Here is a 20,665-nt window from a genome sequence, read left to right on the forward strand (position 1 = left end):
TATATATATATATATATATATATATATATGTATATGTATATACATATATATGTGTGGAAGAGCAAAAACTAAAGTGAATCGATTGAGGATGAGGAACAGCAAGTAGATACATGCGCTTTTTCATGGCGATGAAAAAATAGTGCAACAGTAATACTTTGCGGTTTAATGTGTTTTGAGATCAAGTGTCTAAGTGTCTGCCGTTGTTTTGGGTCGATGTCATCACTAAAAATTTTCCCTAAACGCGTTTAACTTGAAGTGAATCAAAATGTTGAATATATAAAGTAATGAAGAAAAAAAAGAAAAAAAAAAAAAAAAAAAAAACTTAATATGATAAATATTTGCAATATCGTATGTCTGCTGATGTTAACTTAGTTAGGTATGTTATGTGCTTTTCAATGAGAACAATTTTTCAAAAATATTATTTTGTTTTCGTTTATATATATGTATATGTGCAGATATGTTAAGTAATAATGCAGTTGTGCTTGTATGGTTTTTGTGTTATCATTGCTTAATAGTTATCATTAGTAAAAGGTAACTCGAAAGTAGATTGAAAGAGAGAATAAGAAAAGGTAACAGAGATAGGCAGAGAAGAAGAGTTTTTTGTAACTTTACTATCAAGATATTATTTCTCTTAAGTTTATAAAAAAGTTGAGAATATGAAGCTATGTAGGTTTCATATATATATATATATTTTTATATATTTTACATTTTTATGTATATGGAATATCACTGACTGACTGACTGACTGATACATAAACTCTCTATATTAGTTTTCATTTTTCACTCTCTTTCTCTCTCTCCCTATGTCGCTTTTTCTCTTTCTCTACCACATTCGCTTACTCTCTCTCTCTCTCTCTCTCTCTCTCTTTCTCGCTCTCTCTGTCTCTCACCTTCTCTGTCTCTCGTTTGCGTTCTATGCATTTTTATTACATATTGCCCTGCAGAAGCACACACAATAAGGAAGTCTTTTCAGTTGCGAGGGTGTCTGGTATTTATATGGTTACAATAACAAAAAAAACAATACGATCTGAAGCAGCAAAAATGACTGTGGTTGGCATCCTATTAAAAGAGGAGTTGTTTAAAAACTGCTTTTTTTTATTTTTTGCATTTGATTTTTTTTCGCAAATTATAAATTTCGCTTTTTTCTTATATTTTGTTGATTAAAACATTGACAAACATTACGAAAAGCTTTTTTTTTTTTTTTGGTTTATATATCTATATATATATATATATATAGTATGTACGAATATACATAGATATGTATAGACGACGAACGTATTATAAAGTGCAGTTGTCGTTGACTGCAGTCAAATGACTTTCATACCATAATAAAATTTCACTGTAAACAGCAACTGCATCGCTGGCAGCATAGAATATAGGAATATAAGTAGCAGAGGCTCATAAAAAAGTCAGCCAAACTAAAAATGTGCATACGTTTTATTCGAGTCCTTTGAGTTTGTCTATGCCACTGGACTTTAGTTGCACGCGTAATCTCCTACAGTGAGGACGCTCGATATTATTCTTAGCACTTATATCTGACTATATATATTGCCTACATAATAATAATATACTATTGTCTGTGTGCGTATATGTATATTTATTTATATAAATATGTGTGTTTGTGTGCGTGCGTGTATGCCTTTGTGTGTCCTTTATGGTGTATGTTTGTGTTTGAATGTGTCTTTGTAAGTAAATAGAAAAAAACTAAAAACAAAAAAAAAAAAGAAGAAAAATAAAAAAAAAAAATCCATTTCTTAACCTACCAACAAATTCCAACACACAACCAAGTGCAAATATATATGACAGCCTACATACGTACACACATGCTTACAAGTCATCTTAGTTTTATTTGTAAATATATATCTCAAAAAAAAAAAATAAATAAATAAATAAATAACTAAAAAACGAAAAGAGTTAAGTTTGAATGTGTGCCAGCTTTTATTGTACTTAGACTGACACTATATGAGAGTATATGAGTATAAGTAAACTTAGCGCGCACACACACACACACACATACACACACACTTAAAGCCCATTTAATCGTGTAAATTTTATTACAAAAGTTACTAAAAGTGAGTCATGTGATAAAGTAAATAAATAAACAATTTTTATTGTATACTTTACACTTTTGTTATATTTTTTATTACTTTTATTCTTAATATTTTTTATGATTTGTACACGAAAACTAAGCATTATACATAAAGTGTTAAGGAAAAGCATAAGAGCATATAATAAAATGACAAAAATTTAGTGTAATAAGCATGAAAATAAACCGGCGTTCCTTAGTTAAGTAGATAGTCTCGTGGTTTTCTTCATTTTGAACATTTCAAGTTTAAAGCCAAATTTATTTATGTCTCGTAGTCTTATTAGTGTCTTTTTTTTTTTTTTTTAGTTTTTTATTTTATTGTTTTTTTCGATTTTTCATTATATTCTGTTTTCATATGTTTTTCATGTGTTTTTTTTTTTTTTTTTTTTTTTTTTTTCTTTTTTTTTTTTTTTTTTTTTTTTTTTTTTTTTTTTCTTCATTTATTTTAAAATAATCGTCTCCTGCTGTTAGGCTTTTAACAGCAAGCGTCTGCTTGTTAAGTTTACATAAATGCAGTTGCATATGCCGCTAACAGTTACATTCGTGTCCTGTACGTGTAACAGTACAGACAGAATTTTCCCATATATACACTAACTATTTATATATATATATATATATAGCAAAAATATAATAAAAATTTTATTTTTAAAATCAATACGTTGATAATACAACTTGTTCCTCTCTGTTAAGCTTTTCAGTTTTAAATATATATATATATATATTCTTTACAATTAATAACAATAAATAATAAATTTTAAAAATTATTCTTTTTTTTTTTTTTTTTTTGTTTTGTTTTTCTGTCTATTTTGCAAAACAAAATTTTTGATTGGTTATTGCGACGTTTGCAATTAAAATAGTTTAGTAGTTTAAGAAAAATGTAACTCATACGTCGAGTGTCCGAAGTAAACGAAATGTACAACAACATGTTTCATAGTTTTTTATAAAATCAAAAATCAAAAAAAAAAAAAAAAGGAAAAAAAAAGCAAAGTAAAAAATAAAGTGCAACACGTTTTCAACAATTTTAAGTGAAATGAATGAAGGGAAAGTAGGAGGAGGAAAAACGAAAATGATAAATAGAATGTAAACGCATTAATTGCCTTAAACGCGAAAGACAAGGGAAAAAAAAAGTGATTGTTTAATGGAAGGTGTCAAGAAACCTTTCTAATTTTATTTAAGTAAAGAACTCTTCCTCAACTTCTCGACTGAACGTACGAGTCGCACATACGTACATCTTCAATCAAACGGTAAGTAGTGTTTCATTTGACTTCCACAAAAAAGCGGCCCGTGTGTTTTTTATTCGTTTTTTCCTTTTTTTTTTTTTTTTTTATCTCCTCTTGCCGAGACAATTGCTTACTGTGATTTCAAAGAATTCTCTATGCCCATGCCGCGAACAGATAAATAGATGTCTTTTTGTTTTCTTATCTTTCGATGTGCAAATCCAACAACTGCCTTGTATTTTTATATATATTTATGGATGGAGAAGTGATTTTTGCTTAACGAAAATGTAAACAAAGCTTATTGTTGAATATTAACAAGAAAGTGATTACGTAGAGTTAAAATAGATACTTATGCTAGCATTAGAACACGCGATGAGGATAGAAAATGTGCATAGATTGGGTTTTTTTTTGCTCGTTTTTAATTAGGATAAGTGTTGTAATCTATTTTTAAATCAAATCATTCAGGCAACGAAGACAAGTTCATCCAAAAATATGCTATCGTAGATTGCATCAATTTTATTTTCCCGCTTCATGTGTCCAAAAATTTGCATATGAAATCATTAATTACCATGGTTTTCTAAGCGTTATATATTTGTCCGTCTGTCCTTCTATTTCTTTGTGTCATATTTAAGAGAAATGATATCTGAAATCAAAATATTTCTTTCGTGCATTTTTAATACTCACCAGAAGTAGGATGCATTAGATTTAATAATCGCTTCTAAGAAGAGAGTTGAATTAGAGATAATTTTTTTTTTATCCCAGAACATCGGTGACATCTTTCCGAGTATTCCCGCTAAACTGTGTTGAGAAAGTTTTCCTTTGTTTTTTTTTTTTTTTTTCAATTGAAAAATCACCTAAATAGAATTGTAAGTTTTTCGATAATTAGACTCCCCGATTCAGGTCCTATGAACTTTAGAGTGAAAAGCCTGCTTAAACAATTAATTGCCAAAGGATAGAGTCTATAAGAGTAAGTCTATCGTTCTGCTCGTAACTCCTAAAAAATATATGTATCGCTTTTTGTCAGGCACTTTTATTAAGTATATACACGCGTATGTATAATTTTTATTATTGCAAACTCTGAAATAACTTTGACGAGAAATTATATTTTAAAATATGTCCCATAATATATCGTGCTCTACCTATTATTGCAGTTATCAATTTGAAAGTTAACATGTTCATTTAGGTTTGTAAGTGTATTAATTAAGAGAAAAACGCGCTTTATACACATAGTTTTTTTTTTTTTTCCTCATTGTCTCGTTTGTTTTTGTAAAGGTTTACATAGTTTTGGCGAAATTCCAAAAATATATATTAAAGTTAAAAATATATATATATATATATAAATATATAAATTTAATTCTAGGAAATGCAAAAAACAAAAACAAGTGCAATTTTGAATTTGAAAAATTAAAATGCGAAACTCTTTAATAAACGCGATATAGTGAAATATAATAAACATTAAAGTAAACTTGGTCCGTATCATTTTCCAATTGCGCTTTTAGATAATCTCGAAAGACACAAGAACAATATTTGTTATCATCTGGAACTTAGGATGAAGCATTTCACAGCCGATTGCCAGTTTAAAAAAAAAAAAAGGCAAAAAGATGTGACTGACGGACGGACCGACATGTCTGATTTAATTCAGACTAATCCATTGTGTAAATGGTGTACCGAACTTTGACGCTTGAATAGAAGAAGCCAAAGATACTGAGCCGCCCATTCTTCGGTCGGAAAAAAGTGAAATTTTGTTGAATCGCATTACTATTCGCTAATAAAATATATTTTTCATAATTTTTTGCGGATAATACAGTGCCGTAACGCCCGCTAAGAAATTGATTTATTTTCGACTTCTTAGTCATTTTTAATTTTTTTATACTTATTTGCCTAAAACGTTGGCAAATAAAAACAGAAGTAAACTGGAGTTAAATGACTTTATACCTAGAAGCGAAAGATTATTAAAATGTTATATGTGTTTTGGGGAATTATTTTGTTAACTTTCCCTTCAGATGGTCTCTTCCATAAGGCTATGCAATGGCAATTAGCTCAGCTATTACAGCACAACGGTTCACGCGTCAGTGTCATTATCCTACCGCCTTATCGGAAAGCCGCATAACGATACTTGATTGAAAATTCATTTCTCAAGCTATACTTTTATATGAATATAACAACTTTGTGTATGAGGCGCTATCAAAGCGCTAATCTATGTGTAAATCATTTCATTGGAATTTGTTTCTGTATTTCTCATCAGAGAGGGCGTATCCGAAACGCATACTAACGAGCTCTTTAGATTGATTTTTAGTATTTTTGGGATTGATAGATGATGGCGTTGTATTTTTCTTTATATCAATTTTAGCAGTACATAAGAAGGCAAGTAACACTTTTTGTTCACTTCGACCACTTCATAGCCCAGCACCTGGATTCAGTTCACTTTGGCATCGAACGATTTGCGAATGAATTGAGATTTGAAAAATTTTTCCTCCAAGTCGGAATGAATCTTGCTTTTAATACTCTCAAGGCCAAATTCTCATTCATTGCTCACTTGCTCTTGCCATTCATTCTCTGTCTCCATGAGGCCATGATCTTACATCACTCAAGCACTTAAAATGCTACCTAACATTCACTATTGATTTTTTGACGTTTTTCAAGATGGCCTATGAATATAGTACCATGTCCGTCCACAAATTTGGTTACCTTCCCTTTGAAAGGGTTTCACTGGTTTGCTGGCCGTTATCCCATCTTAGCTCAACTATGTTTCTGAGGAATATTTTGCTCAAAACTATACTTGAATACCTCCATTTTGCTGTTACAAGACTTGCTTGCTAGTCCTTTAAGCTCATATGTATTCTGCTAATATAAAGTTTGCTTATTTAATTTTACTCTTTTTCAGTCTTGCTTCTTCCTTGAGGATTGTAAGCTTCATTTAGCCTATTAAAATTCCAAAGTCTACTGATTCATTTCAATATCCCTTAGGTAAAGCAGTGCTTTTAGAACGGTAGCCCTCTTATTCACCATCTAAATATTTTTGTATAATCATTCATTAAGTATGTGTTCTCACAGAGCCATGTTTTTTTGTATTGTTTTTTTTTTTATTAAAAAAAAAAAAAAAGAAAAATAATTGGTCATAAATTATGTTCCACCACGAAAGAGAGCAAAACTGGCGGGCATCCAAAGAGAAGTGTTATTATACTTGCGGTTTGATTTTTTAACATTCATTGCCTTCGCAGCTCCAGTTCCGTTTACTATTTGTTTGTCGTTGGATTGTTAACTCTTGGGTTGTGATTTCTTTACTTTTCTCAATGTTAAAGGCGCACTTGGAATTACATTTGTTAAAATTATTTTAACACAACTTGAATGCGAAGGCTATTACTGCAGCTACTGTGGCTTTGGGATTACTTATCCTTCTTCATAGGTTATACCTCCTCACACAAGATTGCATAGCTTTGTTGCATGTATTAGTACTTTAATGAAAGGATTTATTCTATATATATATATATATATATATATATGTATATATGAATATATGCACATTTTAATGATATTCCGACTATCAAGTTACAATAGTGATGCAAGTGCACACGAAATTCAGATTTTTCCATTGTTATACCAAACAATAGTGGTGTTAGTGAAACCAACTAATGGGCGGAATTTCATCATATATTGACACATTTCGTTTAAAGAATGATTCCCTCTAAAAATCATCTGGATTTGTCAATAGTGGCAACATCTGTGTGTCATCCGGCGAAGATATTATTGAGTGATGTGCCATCAATGCAAACATTTTTTTATTATTTTATTTTAGATATTGACTCATGCCATTTGTATGTAAAAATGATTTTATGTAATACGACGGTTTTTGGATTCTTGTAAAAATTCGCTTTTTCACGCGGGTAAGGTTCAGAGTATTTGTAGCTTATTATAAAGTACAACAATTTCCATTTGTATGCGTGTATGTGTGTATGTACCATCTTTTTGAAACCAGATATCGTCCAAGTCGAGATCATTTAATTCATACGAGAAAATGTTTGCCATCACGTTTCTGTAGCGCTAAACGTAATCGTACTACTTCCGCTCCTGAAGAACATAAGGACTGATTATCTTTCCAGACGATAAGCGTAAGTGAACTGCTCATTTTTACGGATGCAATGTATGTGTGTTGCATAAATTGCATATGAGTTTTCTTTACATCAAAAATGAGACTTTCGCGTAGTTACACAAAGCCATTTAATCGGAAAAAGAGCTTCATCGCTAAAACTCAGTAATTATCGTAAAACGTAGCCCGAACAGATTTATTACTTGCTATACCTATTCATTCCTATCGTATTAATTTGATTACCTTGCATGAAAGCCTGATGTAGAGGCGGTGACGTTCAGGAAGAATAATAAACAGAGTGGAGAGCAATAGAGCTTGGGAAGACAATTAAATGCCAATTGGGTTTCGATTGGCTATTTTCGGCAAGTTACGATATACGTTGTGCCTTCGATTATGAGGGTAAGTATGTAACTTTCTCTTGTGTGCGATTTTTAAAAATTGCAATATGGATTCAATGAGATGAGTGCGATATTTCTTTAAGTTTCTCTATCTTAATTATTTATATTAGGTCGAGTTATAAGTAAATTCCCGTTTCTTTATCACACATTTATTTTGCTTTCATTGAAAAACAAAAAACAAAAAAAGCTGTCCCTAATTTCTCCAAGTGGCGGTTGATTGTGAGATATTTAGCTTATTTGCTAAAGTCAAAGTCGGAAGGACGTGCCGCCCTCGGTTCGTCTCTTAAGGTTGTATCTCTAGAAAGGAGCTCAGTTATCAGTCCTTTACCGTATATGCTGCATATTTTTTTAGCCGTCGGCTTGTTTACATTCGCAAACTATTACGTGTCCAATGTGCATGCACTTTTTGTCCCTTTATTTCAGAGGTAAAAAAAAAAAAACAGTTGAATGTAATATGCACCTCATAAAACAGTTGACAGAAGACTAACTGATTGAATCCTCATCTGTATAATGAAAATAAGAATTCGTTTCTTTCGGTGACTTATGGTGGGTACATACGAAAAATAGATTCTACCTAGAAGAAGATAAGTTCTGATGCACATATTGACTTGATATATATATTTTTTACATAACAAGCATAAAGTAAATGAATAGAATTGACTTGTATGGCGTATTTAATGGGTATGCATATGGTGATAAGTTAAGTAAAATAATTACAATTGGCAGATTCGAATAGCTTCGCCTATGTCAATTTGATCGTATTTGAGTCGATTCGCCAACTGTTTTATCATTAGCTCACGTTCATCGTTTCTTTAATACGATGCCCGCCAGACATCGCTAGTGCGATTTTCTGTGTGTGAAAAGTAAGTCGCGACGGTTGATTTGCGACGGTCCAACTGTACTGTACTTGGGCATCAATCCTTGCTTCGATTCGTTTCATTTATTTTTCTTACAGGTTATTGTAGGTTATTATAGTCGGATATATGAATCTGATGCATTATAAAATTGCCCGAAAACTGTTACTGAGAAAAATGCTTTAATTATAAAATCCATGCCGTACATAGTTGGCGTCGGCCGCTGTAAACCCAAAAAGTAGATGCCGTATATAGAAGGACGGCACTCTTTGAAAAAGGCGGACAAGCTAAAAATATTATATTTACCCGGAAGCCGGAGACAGAAAGGAAAAGAGGCTGAGGCTGACTGGCCAAGCCAATCTACTACGCTTATAGTAACCGTGCTCTTATTCATTACAGTCATCTGCTTTTGTTTTTTTTTTTTTTTTTTTCTAGAAAACATTTGCGTCATTTTTTGTTATAAATTTCATAAAAATTAACTTTTAGGCATTTAAATAAAATGGAAAATTTTTCAAATAAATGTAATTAATTTGTTCAATTTCGTTCTAGTTTTCATTTCAATCGGTCGGTCAACCTCGGTTTTTTTTTGTTTGTTTTAGGCAGTTATTTGTTTTTTAACCAAAAAAACAAAAAAAAAAAAACAAATTTTGTTAAATTTTAAAAGTTTACAACGAATTTGTAAATACGCGTCGAATAATTCATTATTCATAACTTCTATTTTGCTTGAAGCGTAATGTATACATTATTTTATACTTATGACTGAACGCGTCGTAAATAAATAAAAATTTTAAATAATAACTACTGGATGCAGGATGTGCATTTAATTCTGGTTTATTTATTTATTTATTGTGCTTAACTTATTTATGTGATCAGGTCTATATTTGACTTTTTTATTCATATATACATATATGTATTTATAACTAACGCAAATTCGGAGAAATTTTTTTGTGGTTGAATATTTTATTATAGAAAGTCATTTATATTAACTCTATATAATATAAACATGTATCGATATACATGTGTAAACACATATCAAATTGTATTATTATTATTGTTATTATTTATTTAGTGCAGTTAATTTAACGGAACAATTAAATTACAATAAATTATAATAGTGTCTTAAAATAATATAACAATCCTTAAAGCCTTAATAAAAATCGTGCTATTGTTTTTTACACAAAAAAAAAAAAAAAACAAAAACAAATAAAAAATTACGTAATGAGATGAGATAGCTACGATAAAAAATTTAACATTTTTACTGATTTGTTAATATTGTGAAGGAAAAATGAAAAAAAAAAAAAAAATTATTTATTATTATATCATTCCAAGCTGGGGAAGACAGAAAGCGATAGAGCGCCACGGTTGAAAGAAAGTGGGGAAAGAGAGAGAGAGTGACAGGTAGTATAGCCGAAGCTTTGTAGATGTGTGTTCCTGCGTGAAACGAGGGCATTCCCTCAACCGGCTGAGCCCACTCACTATAATTACGGCCGAGTGAAGTTGTCTGAGATTTGAATCCGCGGTCATCGAACTTGCTAGCAGTGAATTTCAACTACAGGGCTATGTAACCAAATCGGATGCACCAATCGTTAACCCCATATAAATTACACTGCTGGCCTTATACAGCAATAAAAACGAAGGAGAGAAACCTTGGAAAGGATATAATAATGAGTGAGGGACGCTTTCTAGCGAGGTCTATTTAAACAGGTTACACTCACTTAGTCGTAGCACTTAGCGTTAAAATATTCCAAATGTTTTGGTCTCCCCTAAAAACGTACAGTAAGCTGAGGAAATTGCTGGCGACACAAATTCAATCTGTTCGCAGAACTTTCAAAGGACGAATTATATGCTGGATGATGATGGCAAAGACCGCAAATTGATGATGGAATGTAAATAATTTTTCACTTGAGATACATATTTTGAAAGTTTTCTTTAATTCTTATCACATCCGGAAGCATTAAGTTGAAAGCAAAGTAAAAAAACCTCTCTTACCCTACTCTATAGGTTGAATCCTGTATAGTCATCATCGCAAGTCACTATATAAATGGCACCAAGGCATTTCTTAAAGGCTGATCTGCAGCCTTAAGTGGCCTCAGTACACTTTCGTGAGAGTATATGTTGCAGCTTATTGCCAAAAAATTTCCAGAAGAACTCTGTAGAATAGATGGGATTAAATCCAAGTAGGAGAATTATGTTCTATGTTCTGTGTATGTTATGTTAGGTGAGAATCTTTTATACCCATTACAGTGATTTAAAAAAAAAAAAGAAAAAATCTAAATTTTCATATCCCATAATATTGCGTGGCCGCAGTTAATTTTATCTATTTTCGCAATGAAAGTGTGTCCATTGTACTGCATGAGTAACAGGAAAAAAACACAGAACACGGAAGTATTCACAGTTTTTTGTTTTATAGTCCTGTGGTCGTTGTAGGCGTGTCACTCACAGACTTCTTTGCAAGTTTGTCGACATTTTCTTCGCTTTTGTGAACGAAAGAATGTTTACCACAGCTACTACTGCTAAGATGGACAGATGGACAGATGAACGACTAAACCTGCTTAAGTACGTTATAAAGGTTTAAAAAAAAAAAAAAAAAAAAAAAACAAAATAAAATTATGAAATATCAAATTGGATAGGTACAGTTATTGTTTTTTTTTTTTTCTATTTTTGTAGAGGCGTTCCAGCATCGCCTATGAAATATATTTTCAAATTTTTATCTGTCATTAGTTTATGAGTAATGAAAAAAAAATCAACTCTATATTCCTCTTGTCTTCACGTGACGTGGTTACTGCAGGTGTGTCCTTCCGCGATGGATATAAAACCGCAAACAACTTTTCCCAAGTTTTATGCCTCTGCTCCTTCTGAGATTAGCTTCTCATCTTGACTTTGTCAACTTTGGGAATTCCAATAACTGATATAAAGAGGTGCGTCAATCCATTTATAATCCTATGCTGATCAAGTTTACCTATATCGTTTATAAATAATAAAAAAAAAAAGAAAAAGAAAAAGAAGAGAATATTCCCTCTGTGCAGATGTGAATAATGATAGCAAATTTAATTTAAGGTCTCATTTAAACATTATAAACGGATTAAATTAAACTACTGGACATCAGAAAATAGCCGCCATAAAGACTAAATGAATGAGAAAAAAAAAAAAAAAAAGAAAAACAGTAACAACGAGAATTGATTTTGAGGTTATAACGCATATTATGTACCTCAGCAACAACCGAAGAGAGATAATAATTATTGTTATAACACGCGGAAACTATGTAGTCAGGAGGTATATAAAGTACTTCTCGATCACAACATGAAGTTTTTCATTATTGTTAGTTGTTAGAATTTAAAGTAAACACAGACCCATTATAGCTATATTTTTAAATGACTTGAACGGATCAAGATTAGAAGAGATCTTATCTTATATTATAGCTGCATTACATACATTACTGCATTACACATTTAAAAAAAAAAAAAAAAATTAATTTAAAGTCATAAGGAAATGAGAAATATTCGCTTCACTTCGTAGACTTAAGCCAAAATACCATTAACTATATGGAAAAGCTTTTGATTGTTCTTGAATCCCTTACTTTGGATTACCATTAATAAAATAACAGAATTTAACCCCTTTCAACTTTAACCGTATATTGAACGATAAAGTTTATACACTCGTAAATTTATAGAAAACATTTCTGGAAATTTTAAAAGTCGTTTAATAATTTTATCATATATACGTAAATATACGTATATATATATATCATATATAAATTCATGTAAATCCGTAAAGGAAGCGTGACACAGTAATTAAATTTAATCAAATTAACGGTTATATTTTTTATTTTACACACATAAAAACGTTTTTGAATTTGCTTTTGTATATGCGTACACGTGTACATGTTAAGTGTAACAGGATGTTGAGTGCTGACGTAAAACTTTATAGTTTGATGTATTTATTTTATACTGGCTATATATAGCCATGTTGTATATCTATATATATGCATATAAATATATATAATATATCTATATACATACATATATATATATATATATATATATCTACAAAAACATATATATGTATACATATATACATATACATATAAATATAAAACGTAAGCATTTGCGTAAAGGATTGAGGAAAGGAATTAAGTTTTTGGCTTGCATAGTATACGTAGTTTATGCAATGTATGCATACATGCAGCTTAAATTTACGTACCATTAAAAATTAAATCATATTTTGAATATTAAATTAACTCAATTTTTTGTGTAGACATATTTTTAGTGCTTGTGATAACAAACAAAGCTTGAACTCACCATCATGATCGTCATGATCATTTTAGTTGCTTTAACCTCGGCATCGTTTTTTGTTTTTCTTTTTTTACTTTTCTTTCTTGTTTAAATTTTAACGCAACTTCCAAATCCGCTCAAGAAATCATTCTTATTGTGATTTCTGATAAGTTAGACAGATAATGAAATGTTACGAGTGCAGGCAATCTTTCATCGACTGCAATTTGCTACTTACCATCGTTTTGGAAGCGAACTGTCTTCTCGACAGCGCATTGATTGTTTCTTTTCGATATTTCGAAAACATATTCGATTCAAAGATTATCAGCTTAGAGATCAAGGTCAGTCAAGTCGTTAGAAAGGGAGCGTTCATCACATCACTTGCTTTGATGAGAGACAGTTATATGCCTAAGATTAAGTACTATTCAGAATGCATGCAGGATTTATTTCATAGCTCGGTGCTTCTCGATTTCTTATTGAAAAAACGGCGACTGGTGCAAGATGGTTTCGTGCGGAAATGAAAACAAAGGATTTTACGTTGCGCAGAGACTGTACTTAATAGACTCAAGGTCGCAAAAAAAAAAACGAAAAGAAAAAAGAACAAAGCCCTGCTGTGCGCTTGCGGAAAGAAATCGTTCGATTACAACTTTTATAATGAAACCTTCACCTAAGGAGACTCATTATAAGCCGTCATCGCATGAAATCACACAAGAACTTCATTCCATACTCTGTCGCATTTCCTAAACTTGACGTTAATTCACTGCCGTACGGATTTATCCTTTCGTTTATAATAGCGACAAAGTTTCCCAAAAACTGTATGTATTTCCTTGATAAGGTTATGGTTCCGAGTTTACTCTACAGCATTCTTTTATCTCACTGGTTAGCATTTGCTGTTTGCATCTTGACCGCGCCTATAATAGGGAAATAAATATAGCGTACAATCTATCGCAGATCGGTACAACTTTTTACGAGCTAAACTAAGACTCTATTGAAAAAATGAACGCAGTCTGCCTGTAGAGGACCTTTATGAAATTTTCTAACCTAAAGCGCGTGGTAGATAAGTGAATTTGATCGACCAGCGGGGATAAGCGAAGTAAAGAAAATGACTTGAGAAGGTGAACAACAAAGATTCATCCTAAGATGAACATTCTTTCTTCACTTTCTGTTGTAAGGCTTTGCTGATTGATATTATGGGCATAAGATAGTCTTGGCAATTAACCGACAGTCGATACTTTACGGTACTTTTCTGAAAACCGCAATCACTTCATATTAAATTCAATTAATTAATAACACGTTGACGAATGACATTTACCGATATTGAAACTTAATCCTTGTTGTTGCTTTATATATGACTTCAATGAATCAACAATAAATAATATTTTCTTCTTCTTCTGCTTCTTCTTTTGGTTCTGGGAAAAAAGACATATGTATGCGCTTTTTTACATAGAATCAAAAATTATCTGATGGGAAAGTTGATGGGATAAGGGACAACTGCCTGAGTAAGAGCAGCATATAATTGCAATTACCTGTATATCGTAGTTAATTCGACTAGCACGTCATGTAGGCTGGGTCGGCCTTTTCGTTTTTACAATATTTACATATTACATTAATTTTGTCATGATATGATTTTAAGGCTGTTTATTAAAAGTCACTATAATTAGTTAGCATGCAATAGATAGTATTTTTGCCCACAATGTTGAATAGTTTTTTTTTTCTTTTTTTTTTTCGCTTGAATTTTGTAATTTTTTTATACCTGCAATCAGCGCTAGGGTAAATAAATTTCATCGTTCCGTTTACGACGTCCAAGCATATCCCAAATATATATTACATCTTGGTTAGAGTTTTTAATTCTAAACTAAATTAGACTAAAGTTAATCCAGATTATTTCTTAGATTATGTGTCGTCTGTACCGGGAATTTCTAAAATTTTCCAATTTTTTTTGATAATAGATCGTAGGCAAAGGGATGTAACCGTTCAATTATCGCAGTCACAGTAACCGAAGAATGTGTTATATATAATATTGTAGCTAAGAAGCGCGACAATTATGTCGGCATATATGCGTGCAATCCCAGTTGCGGTAGACCATACTATAATTGCAATTGGTTTATGGTTGTTGCTATTGTAGCGAGTACTCGGTCGGGTTAAGTCGGTGTAACAATTGGGCATTCACTGTCTAGGATACGGTCACTCTCGCGCCCGCATTCTTTCCAATCACTACCGTGTAACACGTACAAGTGACATATCTCCTAAATAGGTCTCGAAAATATCTTTATATTAAAAAATATCCTTTTATTTACTTATTGCGTGATGAGTATCTGAAAGTCGTCTAATAGCTTTTTTACGTTATTTTTGTTTTTAACTGTACTGACACGCTAACTAATTTAGTTTATAAATTGTGTACATGTAAGCTTATCACTCGATGTAAAATATGTAAAATAAAAAAAAAATAAAAAAAAATAGTTGTTGGATAAGCAAGAGAGCAATTTCGGTGCTTCCATATAGATAGGTCTATGAAATTCGTTTGAAAAACTTTTGTTCATTTTTTTAGTTATCCTTTTCGTTTAGCTTCTTGCTTTTTTCATATCGCCCACCTATAAAGTGATTACAAATTTTATTTTTATATTTTCCTTTATATCAAAAAAGTTTTATTTCCACAAAATTACTCCTTTGTATTAAGAAGAGAAAGCCTCGAACTTTTAACTTTGTAGCACTTGTCCAGTGGAAACTATTAAAAATCATTTTGGAAATAATCTGGAATTCAATGAGAAGTAGAGAGTGTAAGTCTGTTTCGGCTACTCGTAGCGCATTGAATTCAAAACTTTTTGGAAAACAATTTCCATAAGTAAAGTAGAAGCGTGAATTTAAAAAATTACGAAAGTTATAGAACATTGTAGTAAACTACAAGGAACAACGGAAGGAAACTTGAATTATCTGACTTTTATTAGGGCTAATCATGTTTGAATTCATTACATACATATATATATATATATATATTGATATATAAGCTCATCATTCTGAGCGCCTCATCGCTGGTCCATCATCAACCATATGTTTCTGCCAAGCACCCACCGATGAAAGTAGTCGGGTGTCATTTTTCCTAGGTCGGTTCTGGTGTTCTGACCTGAACATGACGCAACCGTGCAGAATATGTTTTTAAAGGGAAAAGTATAAAAAATTCAAGGAATTGATGTAAAAGAAAAGTATATAGAAAATGGGAGGAATTGGGATTGTGGGCAATATAAACAGAGATGAATCTATAAAGATATTTTTTTTAAATTTATTTATTAATGAATTAATATTAGATTGCAGCGTAAAAGATTATAGGAATTATTCGAATAAAAATAATATATTAATATATTAATTTTCAATTTGTTCGATATTTTCAAGTCTCTCTTCATAAATTGATAACTTTCCTTAGAAAGTTTTCTTGACACTTTTGCGTCGCAATATCAGCTTTGAGGCAAAATGATTGAAACAATAACAAGCAAAAGCTCAGGATACAATTCTATAATCATCGACATAAGACAATGAACTTAAATACTAAATAAATGAATGAATGATAATGAATGAATAGGAAGAAGGGATGAAGCAATCAACGAAGAGATGTGAAAATATCTTAACATAATCTTCAAATTTTTGAAAGCATTTCGGTTTTGCTGCTGTAGCAAATAGTTAGGGTTAAGGTTTGTATAGCAAGTAATACCGTAACCGTTTCTTAACTTTATTTTAAATAGTAACAAAACGTTAAAGGGATAAAATTTAAAAAAAGAAAAAAAAAAAAGGCGGGAAATTTTGTAAAACAAAACAAAAAAATTATAGCCGATATAGCTTTTTTGCCAACCTTATGTTTTAAAAATAACGAAAAAGCCTGCGTTTTACACACATACTAATGTCATATATACTATCATTTGATTATCTGTCATAACAATCGTGTTTTTGGCATGTTTTTCACAGCTTTTCGTTTTTTTTTTTTTTTGCTTTTTTTCTTCATTTTTGTTTTAAATACAGAAAAAAAAAAATACGGAACTATTTAATTGCATATTTGTACACGAGATGTGGAGTTATATAGTAATTTAAATTTTATTTACTGTAAAAGCTTTTATTTTATATATTTTTTTTTTTTTTGGTTTAGTTTTTTATTTTTTATTTTTACAATTATGCATTTCTGTTACATCAGTGACTGAATTTTACTTGAAATGTTGTAAAATATCGATTTGTAGTTAGTAGTCAGTCTGTTTATGCTTTTGAAATATAAAGCATCTGACATATTAAAGTGATTCTTACCCAAACGTAATATTTTTACCCATTTATATATATATAACAAGTACAAGTGTATAGAATGGCAGAGTAAAAGAATGCTGTGTGTTGTGTTACGAATGACATTAGGACGTTTTTGGCAGTAAAACGATTTCCTTCGTTTTCATTTCCTTACCCTGTGGCAATAAACCAACATATATAAGTTTTAAATGCATATACTCTGCGCATAAGGCTCTGTAATGTTATTTAACAATTTTACAACTGAAAGACAAGCCCGAGAATCAAAGAGAATAAAAAAGTTTAGTACAAACACCCTTAGATAGAAGCAAGCAAGTAAACGCAGGCATCTAGCATATTTACACTTCCTTTGAATTTAAGAAGACGAAGTGTTGCCAAGTTCTCAAGTAAGTAACGAAAAAAAAAAAAAAAAAAAGGGAAGAAGAAAAAGAGAAAGAAAGAAAGAAACAAAAAAAAAAAGAAAAAACGTAAGAAAGCAAATAATAAAATTGTATTCGCCTCAAGGCGAACCATAGATACTCAACATCTGAACTAAGCATTTGAACGCAATACCGAAGTTTTCTTTTTTTTTTTCTTTTATTTTTTTTATTATGGGCGTGCGTGTCAGTAAAATAAGCGAGAGCAATTTTCATCATGAATCAAAATTATAATAAGAGAGCACTTAACGATAAATTTTGATTCCATAGTAAGGAATCTTGGATTATTACTTTAAATATGTCTTCTTTTCTTTTTTTTTTTTTTGCTTTTTAGCCATGCCTCCTTTTTCAAAGTATAAAGATAGAAACGTACACTTTTACACTTTAATTTTGAAAATAAAGTTTTCGAATAGAATAGAATTACACGCATGTTGGCAGACAGAAAGACGGACAGACAAACAGAAAGGCGGACAGACAAACAGATGTATATGGATCAATCGATTCAAAATATGTGTATATATGTGGACTGTTAAGTCTCTTTCCGGATTTCATAAACGTGAAAAGTGACCAACCGAGAAACGAAGTTTATCTTCATTATCTTTAATAGTATGTATAAAAATGCCTATGTGGCAGACAAAGAATTGTTTTCCCCTGTGCAGACACTGAGAGAGATTTGAAGTAAAGAAACATATTTTACAACATATATATATAAGAATATTATATTGTATATATATATATATATATATATAGAATTTTCAATAGAAAATCAACTCAACGAAAGCACGTAATACTAAAACTTAATAAAAACATCAAATGTCTAATCGAATGTTATTCTTCGCAGCTCACAATATTTTTACACATAAGAACATTCATATGAATACGTATACATAACTGAGCCGATATCTGGTTACAAAGCTTAAAATGACTACAGCCTATAAATAAATAAAAGTGAGAGAGAGAGAGATAGAGAGGGGGAGATAGAGAGGGGGAGACAAAGAGAACCTTATAGAAATACTTGAAAGCTATATAACTTATATCTAGATTTCTGAACCTCTGTATTCTACTTTTTGTCGTTGTTGTTGTTGTTATATTACTGGCGTTACTTAGTTGTAGTTTGTTTGCATTTTCTTCTTGTTTTTTTTTTTTTTTTTTTTTCATTTACACGTTTTTGCATTTTGAAATGGCTAAACAATAGCAATGTGTCCGTTGCCAGAGTCTAGCCAATTCAAATAACAGTAGTCTGGAAGAAACAAAGAAAAAAAAAAAAACAAGTCTTGCCTTTGGCACGTCATAACATACGCAGGCCAGAGATATTCATACATATATGTGTTAATAATACATGTATTATTCTATTATATATATATGTGGATGTGTCTCTTTGCCTAGCCAACGTACCGTACCGTACGCATTACACGAAAGATGTAAGTTTAGTGATGCGTTAATGAGTAGAAGAAATCCATTTAAAAGGCAAAAATATTTAAAAAAAAAAAAAAAAAAAAAAATACATAAAGAAAAGTGTGTTGTAAGAATGTTGAAAGAATTGTTAAGTTGTAATTAGTCTTAAAGACACGAAAAGAGAAATTGTTTTCAATAAAATTATGTAACAGTTTTTTGTTTTTTTCTGCAATGGGTAACCCTCGATTTCAAATCGAACCCTCATTTAAAGACAAAAGATATATTATCTGGCGCATATATTACTACACACAAGCGGAAATAAGTTTTTTTTTTAATTTTAAACCTTCAAGGTTTTGAAAAGTTTGTTAATCCAACTATTTTCCAATTCATGCCCTTCAGATCTCGGAAAAGTCGCATGCAACATTTAGAGACCAAAAATATATTATCTAAATTGGTGGCGGCGCATATATTACTACACACAAGCGGAAATAAATTTTCCCAATTCGTGCCCTTCAGGTCTCGGAAAAATCGCTTGCAACATATTGATAATTGATTATTTTTGTCTTCACGTTGCTCATTCCTGGCTTAATAAAACTTAACGATAGCTTTATTTTTGCGATCAGCAAAAAGTTGGTCACCGACATTATAGTTCTGCATAAGCTTTGTTACAGTTCATGACTTGTAAAGGCAAGAATTTAGTTAATGTACTTTTTTCTCTTTTATAGGAAATTGGAATTTTTTTCTTCGCAAGAAACCTTAATGCTAATGATTTAATTTAGTTGCTGTTTTTCTTTAATTAATCTTTTAAAGAAAATTTTGAGGCTGAAGTTTACAATGTTCCCTATGGAGGAAATATTGTTGTATTGAAATATTTTGCCACAACTATACAAAACAATTCTATTTATTATTGCATTATGTCTCTAAAAGCATTTATAATTTTAGTAAATTTTCGGTTTACATAGACTAAAAATTTATTCCAAATACAACTAACAACTGTCTATTAGTTATGTAGATCAAACCCTGAAGTTACAATAATAACAACAACAACAACAACAAAAAAGAAATAAATAATAAAACTCAGCCTTAGGCAATTATCATATATATATCACATAATTAATATATATATATGTATGTATGTATGTACATATGTATGTATGTATATGTCTACATATATACGCACTTGTATCAAGTAATTTGAAGAGAGCAAAAAAATGTAATTTTCATAACTCTGAATATCAAAAGTATGTCTGCATGCGTGTGTACTTATACGATATACTCGAGAAACACATCAATGCCATCCTTTGATGTTGCCTGCGTTAATATTCACATACATTTAATCAATATGTGTGTAGTATTTTGAAAAGAAATGCAAAGTGCTTGTCTTTCATAATTGTCGCTTACATTTAAATATGTATGTTTAGTTAGTTGGCTTCTGTCTAACTACATGTGATCTCCAATCATAGAGCCGTAGTCGTAGTATTTACTGCTTGGTATGAAAAATCTTGATACTAAAAAAAATAAAAGTAACATATTTTCTTAAATAAAAACAAAAAAAAAAACAAAATGTCTCTAATTAATATGCATTGCAGCAGACACTGCAACGATTCTATTAAGAGTGACACTGTATGCACTAATTCGTATTCAATACATATATATATATATATATATC

At 30.8% G+C, this 20,665-nt stretch overlaps 1 protein-coding gene across 8 annotated transcripts in view; it reads left to right on the forward strand.

The window, feature by feature from the left end:
* The window catches only part of LOC119634971 (sex determination protein fruitless), a 441,512-nt gene that overhangs the window by 61,063 nt on the left and 359,784 nt on the right, over positions 1-20,665 (forward strand). The window contains exon 2 of one of the 8 annotated variants that reach the window (XM_038029441.1): positions 2,944-3,330. The exons of 6 other annotated variants lie outside the window; for them this stretch is intronic. The gene's annotated coding sequence lies outside the window, so the exon portion shown is untranslated. Of the gene's footprint in view, positions 1-2,863; positions 3,331-20,665 lie in introns of those variants that run through there. One more of the 8 variants, XM_038029438.1, reaches the window with a different exon arrangement.

The sequence above is a fragment of the Glossina fuscipes genome, unplaced genomic scaffold (assembly GCF_014805625.2).
Source record: "Glossina fuscipes isolate IAEA_lab_2018 unplaced genomic scaffold, Yale_Gfus_2 3, whole genome shotgun sequence".
In the NCBI taxonomy this organism is placed as follows: Eukaryota; Metazoa; Arthropoda; class Insecta; order Diptera; family Glossinidae; genus Glossina; species Glossina fuscipes.